General features: G+C 30.9%; 1 long non-coding RNA gene across 1 annotated transcript; it reads right to left on the bottom strand.

Moving 5' to 3' along the window:
- Positions 1–3,500: 3,500 nt before the first annotated feature.
- On the bottom strand, positions 3,501–6,972 carry LOC126882162 (uncharacterized). Its single transcript, XR_007697189.1, has 2 exons — positions 6,623–6,972; positions 3,501–3,829 (listed from the first exon to the last, which is right to left on the bottom strand). It is a non-coding gene; the product is annotated as an uncharacterized LOC126882162 (long non-coding RNA).
- Between the last annotated feature and the right edge of the window lie 1,709 nt (positions 6,973–8,681).

Raw genomic sequence — 8,681 nt, 5'->3', positions numbered from 1 at the left:
ATTATGGTTACTATTGATTTGTACATCAAGTTACTTCAGGCAGGTACTATTTTATATTAACCATCTACTTTGTTTCTATAAGGCCCGATTGTTCAATTGGAGATTATCTTCAGATTAAAAATAATCTTCAATTAAACGTAATATTGCGTTGTTCAATGCAAGTTTAACACTTAACCATCTGTTAACCAGAGATTATCTTAATCGCCCAAAAACGAAGGATTAACGGTGCTAAGTAGAGATTTGTAACCTTATTTTCTGTTTTTAAATTAAATATTGTCAAGAAAATTCCAGAATAAAACAACCATAGTTATTGCACTATAATATATTGTGTTGTTATTGCTACTTTTAAATCGTAGATAAGATTTAACATAATAATATTTAGTGTCTACATAATAATGATGGCTATTGCTAATAATGGTGCCTTTGATTTTGAAGATGGAGAAGACGAAAACTTCTTAGCTGTTGTTAATATAATTTTTTCCTCTACGAAAGAATCCTATTTTTCGAGTAAAAGAAAGCCATTTTCATAAGTGGTCAGATAATAGTTTTTGAATAGATTTCGTGTACCAAAGGAAATAGTTTTTATGATTGTTGATCGTATAAGAGACAGGATAGCTCATCCTACAAATAGGTAAACTATTTATAATAGTTAATTAAAAATATATCAAATTACCGGCCAAACCCGATTTCAGGACAAACTAGTTAGATTTTCATTTTCTCGTAATTTGTAACTGCATCACTTTCTTATTCTCGAGAATATGTTTATATTTTTTAACAAAAGATATTAATATTTCTTCTTCATCAGCCGTAAAGCTCGTAGTTATCTTTTTTTATTATTTTTATTCCATTTTTTGAAATTTAAATTTAAAACACGAAAATAATCACTGACATGGGGGCGTCATTGCGTCAAAAGTCATGAACACTATCGTTTATACCACAGAACAATTATTTTTCGGTACAATTATCATGATAAAATTTGTTCCAAGGCGTTAATTAATAACTGGCAACATTGTCACTGCTTCAGTATTTGGGTTTAATAAATCCGAAAGTTAACCTGCATTGAACAACTTAATTAGAAATAATCTTCGAATTAAATTTAATCATGGTTTACTTAATCCATGAGTTAACCATTGATTGAACAACTGGCCCTTAATGTTTAGATCAATTAAAAATGGTCTTCATTTGCCAATCTGTTAACATTTTTTCAACTTATGTACTGAATGTTCCATTAATTTCACATTTTCCCTAAAACAATATCAATGTAAAATCAAAAATATTCCTTTCATGATTGCATTTATTTTTGGAACTTTACAAAGCTTATACTTACATTTAACAAGAGTAGAGACATGTTTACATTTTCCACTATTTTCTGCTTTACAAGAACATAACATTTGGCTAATGCTCATGCCATTTGTAGAAGATAGGGTTCCTTTAATTTCGTGGGGATTGGACCTTACTGAAGGAATAAACCATATTATATTTTGATGGTATGCTCAGAACTTTCCTCTATTTTTCCAGCCAAAATAAGATGACCAGAGTTTAAAATTTGTTTTCCTTCTAAAACTTCTTGAATTTTGAGTACCCAAGAACTTCAAATATCCCACGATACTACTCAACTTCATGACTAAAAAATAGAACCAAACCAAATAGAAAATAGAACTTCAACAATTTTGAAAACAAAACCAAATTTTTTCTTGACATAATGACTTGAATGATAGATGATTTGTGACGGAACGGAACAGTAAATCTGGCAACACTGTATTCCATCAGGGCGAGTTTTAGCCGCAGCTCAACCACAAACGGGTCGCCCCCAATTCGGTTATGAGATGTTAGCACCTCATTGATCGAATTTCGTAAAAATAATTACACCATCCTTTTGCTCACGGTTTGTACAGCAATGATCACTAGGTTTCAGATTTTGATCACCTGTAGTTTATTTTTTATTAAGGGTTGAAAATTCAAGGACGAAAAAAAAGATGTTGGCACCTCATTGATCGAAATCTTTAAAACAAATGACTGTATTCGATAGGAAATAAAGCGCTGAGCAATGATCACCTATTTTGAACATTGATCAGGCTTTTTTTGCACTGAAAATAATTATTAAAGTTGCAATAACATTACCACGCACGCGCAGTCCATTAAAAATTTTATATCTAACAGGAGCCCAGTTCTTTAGCGCGGTAAAAATTTTAAACCTACTGTGAAATCAGTGCCTTCCCGAGTTTTGCTAAATTACTATGTTACGGCTAGTATTTCTGAAATATATTTATACCATCTGAAAGTTAACAAAGTGCTCACGAAAGGACACACATTTCCAGGGTTTAGTCATTAGCAGATAATTTTGTATTAATTATTTGAAAAATTTTCAAGGACAGTCACTCTTCAATTTCATCAAAATTCTTGCAAGCTTTTTACTCTTAGAACGAATCTTTTTCTTACAGTGTTGCGCGATTTTGAATAAGTAATAAATTATAAGTTCTGACCTAGAAAACTCAGAATTGATTTTTACATTATAATCACACAAAGCGGTTATAGTTAAATTTGTTGCTATCTAGAGAATGTAAAGATTATTCGTGATAATAAGAATTGTAATATATTTCTTTGTTGTGGATATTAGGACTAATATAATCCAAGGAGACTAAGTCAGATCACACTATTGGCAACTGAGCATCTTAAAACATATGTCTTATTATATGCATTGTTGTCAGGTCTAAAAGTTACTTTTTCTCTTAGAGTTTTTTATACCTACCTAATAATACTATTATAATTATTATATTATATTATATTATATTATATTATAATAATTATACTATCATTTTTTAAAAAGGAATTTCTTTTTTTAAGCAATGATACTATTATATAAAACTGGTGATTTTTTCCTTCGCCATGCGACGGGGGATACAATCAATTGCCCTGTACAGTCGCTGCACTTAATTTTTTCTGGCATCCTCTAATTTTATTTGACAACCAACGTTTTCTGACTCGTACTTTTTTTTTATTTTATAACTATGAGAAAGACTGGATTGATTTGGCTAATTTTGATTTTGAAATATTTTTAAAAGTCGTGTTCTCACCATAGATATAATAACACAATAGATTAGGCCAGGTCCGAAAAATAGCCTAACGCGGAGAAGTTCGCGTCGGTGGTCTATTTATCTCTCTTTACCGGCGCTTAGCTTTCTCTCTCTAGCATATGATGGCTGCCGCTGCCTCTGTGTCACTGTCGTTCCATTAAACCCACCTCTTGGTAGATACGCTCACACTCGCACGACAGACAAATATAGCTAGACTACTGTACTTAACCCGCGAGTAGTCGCGCCGTTAGATAGAATCTCACATTATACCCTTTTTCGCGATAATTAACTTGATGAAAAATTTTGCAATTTTGAAAAAATTTCGTAAGTGCCTCGAGGAAGGGTGTAGCAATACGTAGGACTTTTTATTTTTTTTTCTTCTTCTTCTTTTTGTGGAAATTATGGCTATGGGGACAGCCAATTAGCTTTAATAATTGTTATAAATAATATTTTTATTATCTGGACCAGAATAATATTTCATTGTTTATATAATATAATAGGTACAATAAAAAGTATTTTTCAACATTTACTCTGCGATAAAGTTTAAAATTCAAAACCCTCCAGTGATTGACAGACTCCTAAGCCTAAAAAGACTTTGGCCAGAAGACCAAGCTGCTAGGTCAATTCCAGAGAGTCGTCAATCGTCAATGGACGACACCTGCCACAAGCCAAGAACTTATACCATATAATTACGGGTGATTCCATTTCAAATCACTCAATTTTGGATCAAAAAAACTTTTGGATCTCCGATTTGTCTGAAAATTTGTATATATATAGCATCTGAGAGATGTAGAAATAAAACATTTAAGGTCGAATTGTCTTCTTCTTCTTTTCTCAAATTGTTATTTTAAGCGATTTTATAGTGATTTTGTATTTATTTAAACAAATTTGCATTTTCTATCGTAAAGTATCAATGGAAAACATACTATTTTAATACAAGGGACTCAAAAATGTCATTTATATGGCATTATAGGTATAGGTAACAAGTTATTTGGATTCAAAACAGGTTTTTGATCAAATTTTATAGTGTAGAAAACGTTAAAATACCGTCATTTTCCTTCATTTCCAAAATACATACATCATAATCGATTTGGCTGAAAATTTGTCCACAGATACCCAAAACATAGGGCTTTAAGTGGTTAGAAGGATTTGAATTATATTACAATAATAAAAAAGTTACATGCAATATCATGGTCAAAAATATAGGCGGTTACTGTAAGTATAATTAACTCAGAAAATATCGACCTCACGACAAAAATTTTTAAAAAGAAATTGTAATAATTGTAAATACGATTTATTTTTAACAATTTCAGTTTCTACCATTTTTGTGGAAAAGTTAAAAATGGCGGAGATATTGTACAAAAACGGTTCTCCTTTAAAATCAAGATGGTGGCTAACGTAACGGAGGAATTCATTCGCGATTTTAAATTTAGACTACTTTTGACCCCCCTAAAGATAAGAAAAATAAAATTTTGAGCAGCTCGGCATGCAAGGTCAAATGCTATCCCGACTGGACTAATTATACTTTTGAGTATTTTGAGTTTGTATTGTAATGTAATTCAATGCTCCTCCTAGCGGCGCCGCTTGGTACACTTCGCGTCATATAAAACTGGTACACTTTTTTTCCCAATGTAAACCTGTGTTCAGACTGACAATTATTGTTCGTGAATCACTTCGTTGTTGCCATCACAGATAACGCAATTGCACTAAATCTAAATACAAGAAAATAACGTTTAAAATGTATATTTCGAATAATTGTAATACATATATTTAAATTACACATTTGTTCACTGTAAAAGTTATTCATTTTGTATTAATTTCAAATTAAATTTTTCATTTTTCCAGTGTGTTTTATGTATTCTACACAACTTAATGCAGTTTTGTCCTACAATTTACGAGAAACCAATCACACCTCTCGATTTGACATTAAACATAATAATTTAAAGTCATGCCAAGATTTATTATCTATCATTATTTTTGAATTGAAATATTTTTATAAATTATAATAAAAACCGAATCAATGTATGGATACTTAATTTAGATGACGGAAAATTACAATTGTTTTAGTTTTTAGTGTATTAAAAAATGCGGTCTGTCGCACAGCCCCGTTTTTACCTAGTTTGATATAATATTTTCGTTGAACTGGCAACTTTGCCCTAGAAATTGGAATGACACTTGTGACAAGATCAACTTACACAACTTGAAAAACACGATTTTCGGTTATAAGAGTTGTACCAGTTTTTTTTGACGCGAAGTGTACTATCGTATCTCGGTTAACAGAATCCTGACTCTTGGTCGAAATTTATTTTTATTCATTTTGTCATTCCCCGTTAGAGGATAGTCTAACCACACTCTGCTGCAGATATTTTAATATATGCAGTTCTTCTTCGTTTCGAGTTGATTCAGTTCAGTCTACTTGCATAGCCTCTTTGATAAGGGGTAGAGACCCCGAAACACGGTGTCAGAGGATGGCAAGAGACTCGAATTGAATCAAAACGAAAACGATTATTTTCTTTTCTAATTCAAATCATTCTAACCACTTAAAGTCTATCTGTGGGCATATTTTCAGCCAAATCGATTATAATGTATTTTGGGAATGGAGGAAAATGTAAAAATAGTTATTTATGATATAAGTGTTAAAAGTACACGTTTAAGGCACGCATGTGAAAGTTTTCAGAATGAGCGAAGCGAGTTCTGCAATTCACATGAGTGCCTTAAAAATGTACTTTTTAACACGCATATCATACAATATTTTTTCTACAAACGTAATTACAGGGCAATATCCACAAAAACTTTTACTTGAACTTGACTGACATTCCATTTTTATATTTTTTTGACATTACATCAAAATTGCCTATACGGTCAATACGAACTGCAGTGCCATACAAATTTTAAAGCACTAGTGCCTTAAAGTGGCATAACGATCGTATGGAGTGCTAAAAATTGCATTTTTAACACGGTTGTAGAAAAACGATATTTAAACGTTTTATACACTATAAAATTTGATCAAAAACTGATTTTCCATCAAAATAACTTGTTATAATGCCATATAATGATATTTTTGAGTCCCTTCTACTAAAATATATATTTTTTCATTGATACTTTACGATGTAAAATGCAAATTTGTTTAAATAAACACCAAATCATGTAAAATCGCATAAAATGACATTTTGAGAAAAAAAAAAGAAGAAGACATTTGACCTTAAATACTTATTTTGTATTTGCTGTCTTTTTCTATAACAAAAGTTTGTTATTTATAGAAAAAGACAGCAAATACAAAATAAGTGATTGATGTGATCGTTCATGGGGATTTTCATTCAGTCATTTGTTTCGAGCTTCTGTCATGTGTCACATAATATTAATATATCTACGTCATACGTTATTGGTATTGCCAATGATACAAACCAAAGACGTATGACGTAGATATATTAATATTATGTGACACATGACAAAAGCTCGAAACAAATGACAATCGATGAAAAGCCTCTTTCTACTTTTTTTACATATTACACAGCAATTTTTTTGTATGTTTGTTAAAGACAAGTTACATTTTCCTACTATTCTTTGTATGTACTGGTGGCCGGTGGGAGGGGTTTTAACACCCAAACCACCCCCTGGGTGCGCCACTGGTGCCATTAGTATGAGATGAGTAACAGCCATAACAGGATGTTTCTGTCGCAGCTTAAGGTCTGTTAAGAAGACTTATTCTGTCTGTCGATCTCACTCTATCTATATATTTAATATCGTTCTGTATTTTCTTGTTTGATAAGATCTACGTACCCAATCGTCATTATTATCATGCAAATTACCTTTTTGGAATCCCTAGTTTGTCCATAAATACCTATATAAGTAGTACACGTTGTTTTTTAATGCAACCACATTTTAAAAATTACGTTTGTTTTCTTTTATCCACCTTGTTTCAAAATATAAAAGATTGAATATAAGAAATAAAACAAAGCAGGATTCGTCCTTTAAATCGCTGATACGGTAGCGAGGTTTGATAATTGCATTGCAATTTGCAACCCAGAAAATAAGCTAGCTTCCAAAATAAGCAACTTGTTACAGAATATGTTTGTTTTCAATCAGAATTGTATTGATAATTTTCAAATAACAAGTTCAATAGTTAATTTCAAAGTAAGCTGCTTATTATTACAATGTTAATAAATGCTGAAAGTTATACCTACTAAGTGAATAAAACGTTAATGGAAGCCATCGAGATGAATTATTACATATTATTTATAAATATTTACTTAAAAACGTAACTTATTTCAAACAATTTTATACTGTATTGTTCTGAAGCTATTTTCTTATGGCAACTTAGGATAAAACGCCAAATAAATTTAATTTCACACTTAAATTGTGGCTGATAGCCAAATAAAATAGTAAATTATAATTGGTTTAACGATATATACTGAAACTTAGGCAACAAGGCAACACTGTATAATCAGCTGTCTATCAAGTTAGCCAACTTGTACATTCATAATACTCCAGTAGAAGGGATAGAACTATTAACAGAGAGAGAAAAAAATTACTTCTAATGCAAATTGTTGTTACCATCAGCAGTGTTGCCTGAGTTTCAATATTTATTTAAATCAACGAACTTGGTTGAAATATTACATATAAATGTAAATATTTAGAAGTTTATCTCGATGGCTTCGATTAATGTTTTTTCCATATTAGATATAAGTTCACCATTTATTAACATTTTAACAATAAGCCCCTTACTTACAAATTAGCTATCGAATATATAATATATGTATTTATTAAACCGATTAAAGGCAAATATGCACCTATATATAGGTATATTTTTTTATTTTTAAAAATAAAATGCAAATATTGAGCATAGTTATTTATTAATATTATCTTGCCCAAGCATACTTTCGATCTAAGTATACCTTCCCAGAATGAAGACATTTACTTAAAATTAACGATACAAATAACATACACTGGACAAAGGACAAACAGATTAAAATATTTGAACGAGATAACATTGTTCAGAGTTTGGTGGTAAAAATATACGGTGATGAGTACATTAATAACTGGCAAAATAACGGAAAACATATTACGTTGTGAAAATAAATAGATATGAAACCAGTAGAGGTGGGAAATTATATATAAAAACCTAGAAATTTACCTTATATTGATAGTTTGGCTACGTATCGGAGTCAAATTATGACAGAATTTATAAAATTTTCCTGCCACAGTTTGACTCCTATACGTCGCCAAACTCATCCGATACGTCTTAAGGTGAGAAACTATGAATATAATGTAAATTTATAGATGTCTATTGATAATTTCCCACCTCTACTAGTTTCATCTCCTTTTACCACTCAACGTATTATGTTTTCCGTCTTTTGCGTTATTTTGCCTGTTCTTAGTGCACTCATCATACTGTATACCTATTCAGCAAGAATGTTCTTATTATAGAAACTAGCTTCAACTCAATTCAATTATCAAACCTTGCTTACGCATGATAACGCAAAAGATTGAAAACATAACACGTTGTGTAATAAAAAGAGTTGAAACTAGCAGAGGTGTTAAACTATCGATAGGAACCTATAAATTTACATTACATTACATACTTCACCATCTTTAGACAATTTTAGT

This window comes from Diabrotica virgifera, chromosome 3 (genome assembly GCF_917563875.1).
Source record: "Diabrotica virgifera virgifera chromosome 3, PGI_DIABVI_V3a".
Classification (NCBI taxonomy): Eukaryota; Metazoa; Arthropoda; class Insecta; order Coleoptera; family Chrysomelidae; genus Diabrotica; species Diabrotica virgifera.
This window is presented reverse-complemented; position numbering and strand designations above follow the sequence as displayed.